The sequence below is a fragment of the Mixophyes fleayi genome, chromosome 5 (genome assembly GCF_038048845.1).
Source record: "Mixophyes fleayi isolate aMixFle1 chromosome 5, aMixFle1.hap1, whole genome shotgun sequence".
NCBI lineage: Eukaryota > Metazoa > Chordata > Amphibia > Anura > Limnodynastidae > Mixophyes > Mixophyes fleayi.
The window spans coordinates 17,373,191-17,387,244 of record NC_134406.1 but is presented as its reverse complement, the minus strand read 5'-3'; the positions used below and the strand labels follow the sequence as shown (position 1 = coordinate 17,387,244).

Here is a 14,054-nt window from a genome sequence, read left to right as displayed (position 1 = left end):
ACTCCATAGAGATCTATGGACACTGTCGGTCCCGAGTGACTCTGCACACGCCATAGAGATCTATGGACACTGCCGGTCCTGAGTGACTCTGCACACTCCATAGAGATCTATGGACACTGCCGGTCCTGAGTGACTCTGCACACTCCATAGAGATCTATGGACACTGCCGGTCCTGAGTGCAGACACACTGCAGGATTGGAACAACATGGTTCCATCGTTGATCAAGATTTTTCCTTCGGTTTAAAAATCTAATGAAACAATACAATGAGCTTTGGAACTATACTCGTTCCTCGTTGGATAAAACATGATCGTTGGAGCGCCCACACTAACACGATATCGGGCCAAATTGTTGTTTATCATGTGATTCGCCCGATCACCGTCTGAAAACTCTGTAGTGTGTACCGAACCTTACACAGAAGGCAACTCAATGTCACCAGAAGATTGTGCATCGCTGAAGAATAATTATCTGATGTATTAGGATTAGCTACTAAAGTATCGCACTAAAAAACCCTTCTGCATCGTTGCTTTTCATAGCTCCCGGTCACACTGCTGGTCTGTATAACAATGGAATGAACATCAGTGTTCCGTACCCCAGTAATACTATCCTGCAGATAAGACGTGTAGTTCTGCTCCCCGGCTAGCGGCTGCATGGCTGGGGAAAGCCTAAGCCCAGTGACCACTGAGAGGGCAAATTCTGTCCCGACAATCCAGTTCTATAACACTAGCTTAGGCACCGTGAATACAGGTAGGCCTATTAGTTGTGTGAGAGCACTGGAGATCTTGGACCTATTAGTTTGTCAGTGAACTGTGCCATTGGTCACTGCTGTCATACCAGAAGTAGTCAACCTGTAGTACGCTAACCTCTTGTGGAACTACAAGTGCCAGCGTGCAAAGCAGCCTCTAGCTGACACAGCAATTGGTGCGGTGTAAATTCCACGACAGCCGGTGAGACACGGGTTGACCATTTATAGTAATAAAAACAATTGTACAAAAGGTCTAAAATTTTACAAATAATCCAATGTAACTGTGGCAACGGGACTGAAAATCCTAAATGTAAAAATTGTACATGGGGCAAATTGTATTTATTAACAGGCCGGTATTTGTAACAAGCGGGCAATTCTCCCCCCCCCCCCCTCCCATTGTAATACATGAAGAATAAACGCATAATTCACTCTAAGCTGTGTATACAGTACTGAAAATTATTACGTAAGCCATGTGCCAAGACCGCTGAAAGAAAGTCATGTTTATATTCACGCAGGTACATTAGTTATACTAGATGAAATTATGAGATAAACTGGAACCCACAATTCTATGGCTTTGTATAACGGTGTTCAGCTGAAATGTTTGAGTGATAAGGATGGAATAAACATTTGAACCATTAAATACTCACTTCCCGAACACGGTGTCCATTTCAGGGTAGTCCGAAAAATCTACCTCCCAGCTGGCAATAAACAGTCCTCCCAATGTATGTACGCTGCAGTTGGCAGTCTGCCCAAGCTACCTTATAGGGCTTTATGTTAAGCGTTGGTTTACACAAGTGTCAGCAGGGAGGTAAATTCCCTTTAAACATGATCACTTCTGAAGCCAAGAGGTAATGCGTTACATGTTCTTTGTAGAACTTGGATCCTGACACATGACCACCTTACATCACCCTCTCCTTAAACTGATTAAAAATAATCAGTTTGTCAGATAATATAATGAAATAGTGATGTCTTCAGAACAGGGTTAAAATTCAGACATTTCGGGAAGGTGTTAGATGAGACCAGCACATGAATAATTCAGTATTGTTCACAATCTGTCAGATCCCAAAATTGATTAACATTTCCTCAAGAGGAATGGTTTGATAAGTGTAAACGCCCCTAAAAATGCAGTGTATAATGTTACTCAGAATAATAAAATACAAAATTAACCAAAAGTAGACCAAATTACATTTCTGTCTTTTTTAACAAAATATGAGTAGATCATTCATCATCATTTATTTATATAGCGCCAGCAGATTCCGTAGCGCTTTACAATTGGGAACAAACATTAATAAAACAATACTGGGTAATACATACAGACAGAGAGGTAAGAGAACCCTGCTCGCAAGCTTACAGTCTATGGGACAATGGGAGTTAGAAACACAAGGGCATGTGCTACATCATATTGCACACTGGAGCTAGAACGCAAAGGTAAAAGTATTGAGTGGGCTGTGTGTGTACCAGTGTTGGTCAGAGGGTTGTTGTCTTTTGTTAGCTGTGTAGAGGGTGGTAATAGGTGAGATTAAGAGGGAGGTAGAGGAATACTATAAGCGTGTCTGAAGAGGTGGGTTTTCAGAGAACGCTTGAAGGTTTGAAGACTAGAGGAAAGTCTTACTGTGCGAGGGAGGGAATTCCACAAAGTGGGTGGAGTCCAAAAAAAGTCCTGTAACCGACAATGGGAGGATGTGATGAGAGTAGGAGAGACGCAGATCTTGTGCAGAACGGAGGTGTCGAGTTGGGAGATATTTTGAGATAAGTGAGGAGATGTATGTCGGTGCAATTTTGTTGACGGCCTTGTATGTTAGAAGAATTTTTTGTTGGATTCGTTGAAATACAGGCAGCCAATGTAGAAACTGACAGAGTTGCTCAGCAGAGGAAGAACGTTTTGTAAGGAAAACGAATCTAGCCGCAGCGTGCAAAATAGATAGTAGGGGTTCAAGTCTGACTTTGGGAAGACCAGTAAGGAGGGAATTGCAATAGTTGATGCGGGAGATGATGAGTGCATGAATTAGGGTTTTTGCGGTATCTTGTGTGAGATATGTGTGTATTCTGGAAATGTTCTTTAGATGTATGTAACATGATTTAGATATGGAGTTGATGTGGGGAATAAATGATAGTTGTGAGTCAAGGATAACACATTATGAAGAATCCAAAATTATAGGTCCAATATTGCAAACTATATGGTGTACCAAGTTATGTAAGGTTCGCTCACCTTTCCTTGCTAGGATTAAATATATTCGGGGGGGCTGTATTAGTAGTGGAAACTTAATTATTATGCACAGAACACTTAACGATTGTAACATTGTAATATCAGGACAAATATTGTATAGAATAGGTTACGAAGAAGAGAAGCTCCCCCAAAGCAACACAATGTCAAACATATCTAATTCTGCACCTTATTGTGAACACATTTGTGAGTTTTTAAAATATCCCTGATCAGCTCTAATTTTGGTTGACTGGACTATTAAGAGAAAACAAAAGGTTATTTATTAATAGGAAATCCATTTGAGAAACCCAGTGACCTTATGAAAAACGTCACCGATGATCATTAGTGGGAACAGTATACAAACAGAAAAGTCTGTTCACCTTGTAGAGTGTATGGGAAATATTTACATTATACATACAGTGAGAATGTCCGATTCCCACCAGAAGTCATGCTGGCGGCTCAACATTAGGTCACGCTTGTATCTTACAGGTAAAGTAGCTTTAGACCCCAACATGTAAATCTTCATATATGAACCATTAGTAAGACATATATTGTTCAGTGTTACCCCAACATTCCACTGCAGCTTTGTTATAAAGCATTAGTATTAGCCCCCATCCCCACTACCAAGTTACACCTATCACATATTTACAATAATGTTCTCATAAGATCTCATGTGGATGACGAAGACGACAAATCTGCAGGTATTTCAGTTACTGTGACATTACTAGCACTGTCACTGGTTCAACCAATCCACTCTGAGAAATGACTTACAAGTCTGCAAAGCTGCAGCTCACACGCTGCCTGCTTAGTTACAGAAGCCCCTCCCATCTAACGTGGCTGTCTACTGTAGTGACACAGAACGTGATGTTTAATTGTAAGCACTCCACCTATTTCAGGTATACTGCTCAGCTCAGAAATAGGCTAAAATCTTATATTGAATTTACTTAATATTTAAATAACATACACAATCTGTGTGAGGCTTAATGATGCAATTCATGCCCCCTGCCGTAATAGGATGAAAATTGTGCAGTCTTGCAGAGGTGGGGCGGTTGTGGCTGGATGACACGATTTGTGTGGCCACATGAAACATAAAAAAAACTAAATAAAACATACATAAAACAATGACTTTGTTGGATCAACAAAACACAGCATATAATTCAGTGCCAAAATGTAATCGTCCACCCACATGAAGCCGGGATAGCTATTGAGGGCACCATACTTAACATAAACCCACTTGATTATGTTGCATGCGTTTGACTATTTAAAACTTACCGGGCCATTAATCAAACACACGTCCCCCTGAATGCGTTGCCTTTGCAATATTAAGTTCCTAATGACTGTTTAATTCTAAACAAGCAACAACATTGCCGGTAATAAAAAATAAATTACACAATGGTCACATTAATGCCTGTGTTTAATAAGTGAGCCCGTTGTCAAATGCACCTTTTAGCGTTTGAAATGTGCCCCAGAGACCCCCAGACTCAACATAACGTAACTGTTTCAAAATGAGAAAAGGCTGCTCTAACTCGCAAGAAACATTACTGTATCCTTCTGCAGCAATACACTAAACACATGATCCTCTTAGAGATTGTGCTATGTACATTAGGCGGGTTATCCATTGGGGTTTAGGAAATAAGTCAGCGCCGGCGCATGTGAAACGCGATCCTGTACGATATGCGGTGGGTAACCGGCACTTGTACATGTGGTTGGGTGTATGGGGAGCGGTCAATGGAGTATGTGAAATTGAACAGGCAGATTATATACAATGATTTGGAATGCTGGAAGGCAATTGGCCTCAGTGTCCCAAATATCGCTCATCGTAGACCAACTGCTTTGCTTATACGTAACCGAGTGTCACGCCGTAAAACGTATGCAGAAGACATAGTTAATATAAGCCAGTGGTGGCTAACCTGTGACACTCCAGGTGTTTATGAAACTACAAGTCCCAGCATGCTTTGCCAATATATAGCAGTTTATTGCTCTAAGGGTATGCTGGGACTTGTAGTTCCACGACACCTGGAGTATCACAGGTTAGCCAACACTTTTATAGGCCCATTTAACTTAACCATTACATGCATAACGTGGTTATATATAAATACACAACAATATCATTACTATGGTTAAAATTTAATTTATAAACTATTAAACTGAAGTTGTTGAGGACCTGAGAAATTTAAAAAAAATCTATGAAACCTGCAACCATGATCAACCCCAGCCTATATTATGTATAACAGATCACCACTGTGCCCCTTGGTTTTCGGCAAAGCACAGAGGTTGCAGAACAAGATGGCGCCGCGCACGATTTGCAGAGCGATGCAGACATGAGATTTCCTCTTGTGAAATGCGATTATTGAAATGAGAAGGGGCGATTCTTGTTGTGGAAATGGCCTAATGCTCCTCAGCCAAGGCCATTTCCACTCCGCAAAAAGGGTTCAATTTTGCACCCAGAATTGGTGTTTTTTCGGATTTCATCCTATACTTCTAATGGGACTCGGTCTGTGCTTCCATGTTACACTTCAGCGGAGCAGCGCGTTTTGAGGCAAACGTTGCAGTAAAACGTTTCAGTACCGGTGTCCCCTTAAGCTCAAGATACATTTAAGCGGACAGTATTTCACGATATATGTGACGTTTGCACCTTTGCACGGAGCGCCTCTTCAGATGTTTCCTCTTCTCTGCAAACATTGACGCACTTGACCAGACTGTGCTGGCTTTTCCCGAGATTGGCGTTCAGGAGCGTAACCCTGATGTGTGCCAAGTGGACCATCCAGGTACAAAGGTGCAAAACCAAGGCAGTGTGCTTCAAAAACAACTAAAAAAAGATTAAAAAGGTAAAAAAAATATATATTTATGTACTTTGTGACATTAGAGAGATCTGGCACCAGAAATCTATTCTAAGCCGCTGTTTAAACAAGTTTAGTACTAGTGCTGGGAACCGAATTGTCAGTGCACCATTGTGTCTCGGACCCCAAACGAGGGGGCGTTTCCGATAAAACAAATTGCATATCAGGGGACCCCAAAAACAGATTCTGGGCCCCCCACATGTTGTGCATAGCTGGTGTCTCAGAACCACTTTTATAGAAGACGGTTTAAAGGACGTGTAAGGATAATCTTTACTTCTTAACATTAAATGGTTTGAAAGAAACCAGTCTTCTAAAGGTCATTCAATAACACTTGAGAAGTGGAGAGCTCAGCAGCCCACTGAGTGTCTAATTCCGGCGTTAAGGACAGAAGCGTCCTCAGCTTCTTTATCCCATGCAAATGATGGACGTTGGGGGGGGTGAGCACAAATTGACTTTCAAAAGATCTTCTTCAGTATTGTCCTTTAAAGGAAGCTGCACTGGCAACGAAGCAGACCACAAAGTGTAAATGGATTACCTTTCAAGTCCTTACATGACGGCAGCTAGTGGCTTAAACCTAAATGAGAATCTGACGGCAAACAGAATATTACGTAAAAGTCTTGTTACTGTCAAACAATACAGACAAGAAACCAGTGGGAGAGCCCCAGGGTGCGAAACAATCATTTTAGAATCGTATTCATCTGTCACAACAACAGGACATTGTGAAAACCAATTCCAAGAGATTTATTTTCCAGATTAGACAGCTCAGGATCACCCTTCAGAAGACATTATAAAGTCTGGAGAGTACAATGCCACATTAACGAGGGATGCAATCAATGCAATGCCATTACCTTTACAATGCAGAAATGTTTTTTATTAAATACAAAAAAAGGTTATATACAGTATGCTTCCTAGTAAGAAAGATTTGGATTTTTCTTGGCGCATGGTAAGTAGAAATAAAATAAATATAACAGCCTCAAATGGGTAGGAGAAAAGTCATAAAGTGGCATTTATAAAACGAATGCCAGAAATAATTATTGTGTAACAGAGGTGCACAGTACAGCACCATAATTATAACGCAGGGTGCACAGTACAGCACCATAATTATAACACAGGGTGCACAGTAGATTAATTTCCTCTGCTTCCCAAGAACACATGGTGCAACATTTAATAGACAGAGAACAAAAACTGGGGTTTGTCCTACACCAGAAGAAGCACATGGAGCTGTCTGGGGGGCATTTCTAAAAACCGCCATCAGATTCATTTTCTGAAGCTTCTATTTTGCAGTTTTCCTGTGCGCTCCGTTCTATAAATGTACCCCATAGTGTGCGAAGCTCGTCCCTGCTAAAAGCAAACATGCCGTGAACCAAAAACCAAACAAGCCAGTTTCAACAGGTCTTTGAGAATTCAACTGCTTGAATAAAGTAAACTTTGTGGATAGTTGACATGAAAATCATAGCTAAAAATGTGTCTCCATACGATAAACAAATTTAAAACACAAATATTCACGTGAATTTAAAGGGATTTTAAAATTAAATTAGGTGTATAAGAAGGTGGGGGTGGGGTATTAATGAGTATTTTGCTCTTTGCTTCTTTAACTTTTCTACTTTGGCTTATATGGAGGTGGTTTAATTTTAAAGCAGATTTGTCATCTACACACAATTCCACATTAAACAGACCTGTTAAGTGTTAAAGCTGTATAGTTTCTTCTATACCAGTGGAGGGTAGACAGCGGCCACCCGCAGAGAAGGGGAAGGAGTTAGCGCAGTGCATTCTGGACCACACACACTCTCCTTCCCTCCTCCGCGGGATCCGGCTGGGCAGGTAAGTGTGGGGAGGTCAAAGCGGCAAGTGGGGAGGACCAAGGGCCATGGGAGGGGCACGTGGGGAGGACCGAGGGGCATGTGAGGAGGTTTCAGAATACATGGGGGAGCATTTTGTGACAATTTGGGGTCTGAGGTTATATGGGGCTATTTTGAAGTAAGTAGCAGATCTGAGTGGCATATGGTGAAATTTTGAAGCAGGTGGGCATGTGAGGGGCATTTTGCGATGAGTAATGTGGGGGTGCTGAAGTTGTTTTGACATTAAAGGTAATATGAGCCCTTTTGGAGGTTATTCGCCTCAATACATGACAGCATGCATGCTGGCCATGCATAGGCAAACCAAGAGGGGTTTTTAGTGCCTGGAAACCCCCCTTCAAGCCTGCTCATTGTATAATTGAGGTGGCTGGACCCTGCCCCCGCTTCACACGGCTCTGCTTGAAAAGGGAGAGCAGCATGCACCTAACAGTAGTGCACACAGCATTGCCCATGTATGTATATTATGGGGATAGGAAGAGTTGAAGAGCAGCCAAGCACTGTCAAAAATTATAGCCACACCCCCATGCATGCTGGTCACACCCACTGGTGGCGTGGTGTGGAAACCCCTCTACAAATCCTGCATATGCCCCTGCCATGTATAAAGATTCATGACTATTAATCAGCGTTTAAACAACCCATGTACTGGCAGAAGCATGGTCACTGTGCTCCTAAGTAACATCCTAAGACATCAAACTGTAGGAAGTCTGCCAGCTTTTAGTATGGATCACATGAGATTAGTGTCATAGGTTTCTTCAGCCCACAGGACAGCCTACAATAATCCATCCATCCAAATAATGCCCAAGAAATTACAGCAGAAATATATAACAGGGAAGGCAGTTTTATAGCCATTTCTTTTGAAGATTGTTTTGTGCACTGCAATTAGCATTTTACTCAGGTTGTACTATATTTAGATTTTTCGAAACTGCATGACAAGTACCGTACATTCAAGAAAATTAACTTTATTTTTAAATGGCTCTATGCTTCGTTTAAGATCCATTACAGCAGAACAATGTGCTCATTTGATTTAAAGAGAAGCTGAAGCCTATGAGTTATTCCAATAAAACACTTACTTATACAAGGATGTTAACCTTTTAGTGACATATCTGAGGCGGGAAGTGTACTGTGCAGAACAGAGACAAGTTAACCAGCGGACTCCTGACAGTTCACAAATACAACTATTGTCATTCAATAGAAGTCACAGGAAAGGGATGTGACCATTGTATAACAATCAGCATGGAAACGCCAGTGTTCTCCAATGTGCTCTTTACACGCAGCAAGTGAAGAGCAATAATGGAATTCAATTCATGTGGCCTCTATTGACTTGTGACTGAAAAGGGTCCAGGCCTCCCAGGGAGGTACGGTGGTTGTGGTGTTCAGGGTCATCAGGAAGACGCACTCAATAAAACAGACTGACAAATCTAATGGACGGACACCTTTAACAGACCCATCTACTACGCACTGTGGCGGCAGCAAATCCATTAACTAAGAACTAGTGCATCATGAGTTCGATTCCCGACAATGGCCTTATCTGTGTGGAGTTTGTATGTTCTCCCCGTGTTTGCATGGGTTTCCTCCGGGTGCTCCGGTTTCCTCCCACACTCCAAAAACATAATGGTAGGTTAAATGGCTGCTATCAAAGTGTGTGAGTGAGTGAGTGAGTGAGTGAGTGTGTGTGTGTTTAGACTGTAAACTCCAATGGGGCAGGGACTGATGCGCAAGTTCTCTGTACAGCGCTGTGGAATTCGAGGCGCTATATAAATAGATGATGATGATGATGAATGTGGAAATTTAGAAGTACTCCCCCTCCTCCATCACACTGTGCCCCCCCTCCTCCGTCACACTGAGCCCCCCCTCCTCCTCCACCACCACACTGCGCCCCCCCCTCCTCCTCCACCACCACACTGCGCACCCCTCCTCCGTCACACTGAGCCCCCCCTCCTCCGTCACACTGAGCCCCCCCTCCTCCTCCACCACCACACTGCGCCCCCCCCCTCCTCCTCCACCACCACACTGCGCACCCCTTCTCCGTCACACTGAGCCCCCCCCTCCTGCATCACACTGCGCCCCCCCACTCCTCCTCCAGCACCACACTGCGCACCCCTCCTCCGTCACACTGAGCCCCCCCTCCTCCGTCACACTGAGCCCCCCCTCCTCCTCCACCACCACACTGCGCCCCCCCCCTCCTCCTCCTCCACCACACTGCGCACCCCTTCTCCGTCACACTGAGCCCCCCCTCCTGCATCACACTGCGCCCCCCACTCCTCCACCACACTGCACCCCCCTCCTCCACACTGCGCCCCCCCTCCTCCGTCACACTGTGCTCGCCTACATTCTTTACTTACCTTTCTCTTTGTGCCCCCTCCACCACTGTGCACCCTCCTCCTCCCCCCTCCACCACACTGCGCTCCCCTCCTCCGTCACTGCGCCACCCTTCTCCACCCATTGTGTCCCCCCCTCTGTTCTTTACTTACCTTTCTATGAACTTCTTTTCTTCTGCTCTCTTCCTCTTTTCTTTGGTCTTCTGGCTCCTCTCTGTGCCGCTCCTCACTGGCAGTGTCAGGACGTGATGACCCTATGCACGACAGTCGCCCCTCTTCTAACACTGTAAACACATACATTATCGTTTTGATGCTTTTTGGTGTTTTGCTCTAAGCTCCTCCCCCTTGGGGGAGTGGCAGACACTTCCTGCTGTCATGTATACTAGCCGTTACCTGATCCTATCGCTGTACCTAGCTACATTCCTGTCATGTCTAGTAACACTCTTTCTCTGTGCTAATAAACCTATGGTCTCAGCATATTATGTGGTAACTGAAAACTGCTTTCTCTGTACAATAAAATATTAAAACATCTCCAATGGGACAGTGCCCCCTAGAGGACAAGATCTCATGAAATCTGGTTACATACATTTGCTAGCTTTTAATAAATTAGAACTTTGGAAGAAATCATCTCTTGGTACAAATGTTGCATTAACACCCTACTATATTCCATTTTACCAAGTGAGACCGTACATATTTACATTTTTACCTGCATTTAACTTGTGCTGCGTTATTTTAAAAATAGCTCTTGAAAACTTCATTCAATTGCAATAGGAGCCCGTTGTGACTGGTTCTGTCACAGACACGCATTTAAAAAAAAAACCAAAACACAACAGATTAAACCTACTTGTAGAAACATTTAAATGCATAAATGTGATGTAGGATAATATTCGTTCCTACACGTATTAAAAAAAATAAAAATGAATTGTATATACTGGTGTGTACGTACCCTAAAGCTGCTGAAATACAAGAACGTTTCCTGACACCTCCTAGTGACCTGCTCACCCGCTGCCCTCCATGTCTGGGAGGCAGTGAATCAGAGGTAAGCTGACCCGACTCCTCGGGGTTAATTTTCATGCAACATAAAACCTGTGTATTAATGTTTCATGTTTACACCACTGGTAACAGGAGAGCGCGACACAGAAATACGCTTTAAAAAGAAAAGAGCTGAAACGCAAAGTTACTCCCGTCGTATCCATTGTGCGTGTACAGCTCTAGGTAACGGGGAAGGGCTCAGCTAGTCAGGGAACCACCGAAGGGTACTTAAAAATCATCTTCAGATTAAAAAGATTTCACTTAATATTATTATACCCAGCCCAAAATGTTTTAGCCAATTCTAACAGATACCATATTATAATGTGTCCACTTCCATCTGAAATTATCCCACAATGAAGGCTGGGTACACACTACAGAAAATTTCTCTCGATGTGATATCGTTAACAATTTTACAAACGACTGGAAGACCCGATCAGCAGCCGATTCATGTGTACACACTGTACGCATTTTACCCCATTTACCGTCAGATCTGTGCTCTTCATCTGTCATAACAATCGGCAGAAAAGATGGTGACTCAGTACACTCTATAGAGATCTGTTTATGAGTGAATACGCACTGCAGAACTTGCCCAACATCATTCCATCGTTTATAGAGGATAGGCAAACCGGGGGGGGGGGGGGTTCCTAGTGCCTGGAAAACCCCTCCAAGCCTGGGGCACTGTATAATTGAGGTAGCTGGACCCTGCCCCCGCTTCACTCGGCTCTGCTTGAAAAGGGAGAGCTGCGTGCACCTAACAGTAGTGCACGCAGCATTGCCCATGTATATTATGGGGACAGGAAGAGATGGAGAGCAGCCAAGCACTGTCTCAAATTATAGCCACGCCCCCATGCATGCTGGTCACGCCCACTGTCGGCGTGGTGTTCAAACCGCCCTCTGCAAATCCTGCGTTTGTCCCTGTAGAGGTTTTAAGCCCAGTTATAAAATCAAACATTACGATGTGCTTTGGAAGGATAATTGTTGGAGCGTACACACCAATGTGATATCAGACCTAACAGTCGTTTATTGTGTGATTGGCACATTAATCAGGTGAAATACCTGCTATGTATACCCTACCTTAGTCTATTCTACAGGACAACACAAAAATCGATTATAAACCATCACATAGAATGTAAGCTCTCAAGAGCAGGGTCCTCTCCACCTGTTATTTCATATCTGTCTACGGTCAGTCTCCTTGTACGTCCTGTCAGTTTTACTCACGCTCATGAGTATGTAACTACCTCATGTATTTATGGTTTGCTTACTGTATTAGTTATGTAATTTCTGTATTTGCACGATTGTCCGGCAATAAACGTTGTCTAACGGCAATAAACAGAATTGCAAAACATTGTTATGCAAAGTAAGCTCTGCACCACCCGTATGTTTTATATGAATAGCACCTTAACGCTCTTCAAGGAGTGACCTTGTGCCTGAGAGATGTTCGCTGTGTGTAAGTGATGAATACACTGTACAGGACCAGTGACTGAAGTTTGAAATTTTCAAATATGATTCCTGAAGATACAATACAGGTTTAACCTGCCATTCTACTGCAGATTTGTTAAAAAAATATAAAGTACTATCTTCCCAATCCATTACAGAGAGCTGAATAACATCCCACATCTTTAGGACAGTGTCCTCATGGCATCTGATACAGCCAAAAAAAAAGCCAAGACTGCAATTTTGTAAGTTGGTTTTAAATCCCTGGCCTGTGCTTACAAAGAGCAAGTCTACAAGCCTGTCAGTCATTCTCTTATCCATTACTGAAGCAGAGGTAAGCTGGTAAGGGAGACAGTCTGCATTGTAAAGCTACCAGAAATTTGGGCCATGCATTTTATAGCAGTCACTGGATGGCCCTTTGTATTGAGTCCCGATCACCAGACTGTATTGTATAATCTGTCTTTGAAATGTTCTCTGTATTGTATATCACTAGTACAGTTGTACTAAGGTCACCAGAATGCTCTCTGCACTGCACAGCCGCCACCAGAATGCTCTCTGCACTGCACAGCCGCCACCAGAATGCTCTCTGCACTGCACAGCCGCCACCAGAATGCTCTCTGCACTGCACAGCCGCCACCAGAATGCTCTCTGCACTGCACAGCCGCCACCAGAATGCTCTCTGCACTGCACAGCCGCCACCAGAATGCTCTCTGCACTGCACAGCCGCCACCAGAATGCTCTCTGCATGGCATAGCCGCCACTAGAATGCTCTCTGTACGGCATAGCCGTCACTAGAATGCTCTATATACTGCATAGCGGATTCTAGAATGCTCTCTATACTGCACAGCCGCCACTAGAATGCTCTCTGCACGGCATAGCCGCCACCAGAATGCTCTCTGCACGGCATAGCCGCCACCAGAATGCTCTCTGCACGGCATAGCCGCCACTAGAATGCTCTCTGTATGGCATAGCCGCCACTAGAATGCTCTCTGTATGGCATAGCCGTCACTAGAATGCTCTATATACTGTATAGCGGACTCTAGAAAAGCTCTATAAACTGCATAGCGGACTCTAGAATGCTCTCTATACTGCATAGCCGCCACTAAACTAGCTGTGCATCAAATACAGGGTAATTGGGACTGCATGATATTTAATAATAGCTCTATAGTGATCTATATTTTTCATATACATAAAACCACACCTAAATTAGTTAAATAACAACCACATGGCCTGGTCACACTAAATATATAGGGGCATATTCAATTAGCTTTCTGGTTCGCGGTAACCAGCGTTACTGCGAATCCTGCACAGTATTGCCGTTAATACGGTACCGCATTAACGCGGATTTTCGTACGCAACCCTATGGGCTGCGAACGAAAATCCACGTTATTGCGGTACCGTAGATTGACTACGAGGCCCGTTCCGGCGCGATCCCGCGGACCGGAAAGCTAATTGAATATGCCCCATATATTGTTGTCTTCATTTATTTTATTTTTTACATTGTTATTATTATTACATAGACTTTGCTATACAGAGACAGTAAACTGTGGCTTTACTGCATGTGCATTGTTCCCCCGTCAGGTGATAGCCCCCTCCCCATAGGATGAGCGGCAGTGAGCCCACAGACT

The 14,054-nt window shown here is 43.6% G+C and overlaps 1 protein-coding gene across 10 annotated transcripts in view; it reads right to left on the bottom strand.

Moving 5' to 3' along the window:
- MTSS1 (MTSS I-BAR domain containing 1) overlaps positions 1-14,054 on the bottom strand; it is a 131,684-nt gene that overhangs the window by 81,813 nt on the left and 35,817 nt on the right. Inside the window, exon 1 of one of the 10 annotated variants that reach the window (XM_075211738.1) lies at positions 10,907-10,925. The exons of the other annotated variants lie outside the window; for them this stretch is intronic. The gene's annotated coding sequence lies outside the window, so the exon portion shown is untranslated. Of the gene's footprint in view, positions 1-10,906; positions 10,926-14,054 lie in introns of those variants that run through there. 10 annotated transcript variants of the gene reach the window in all.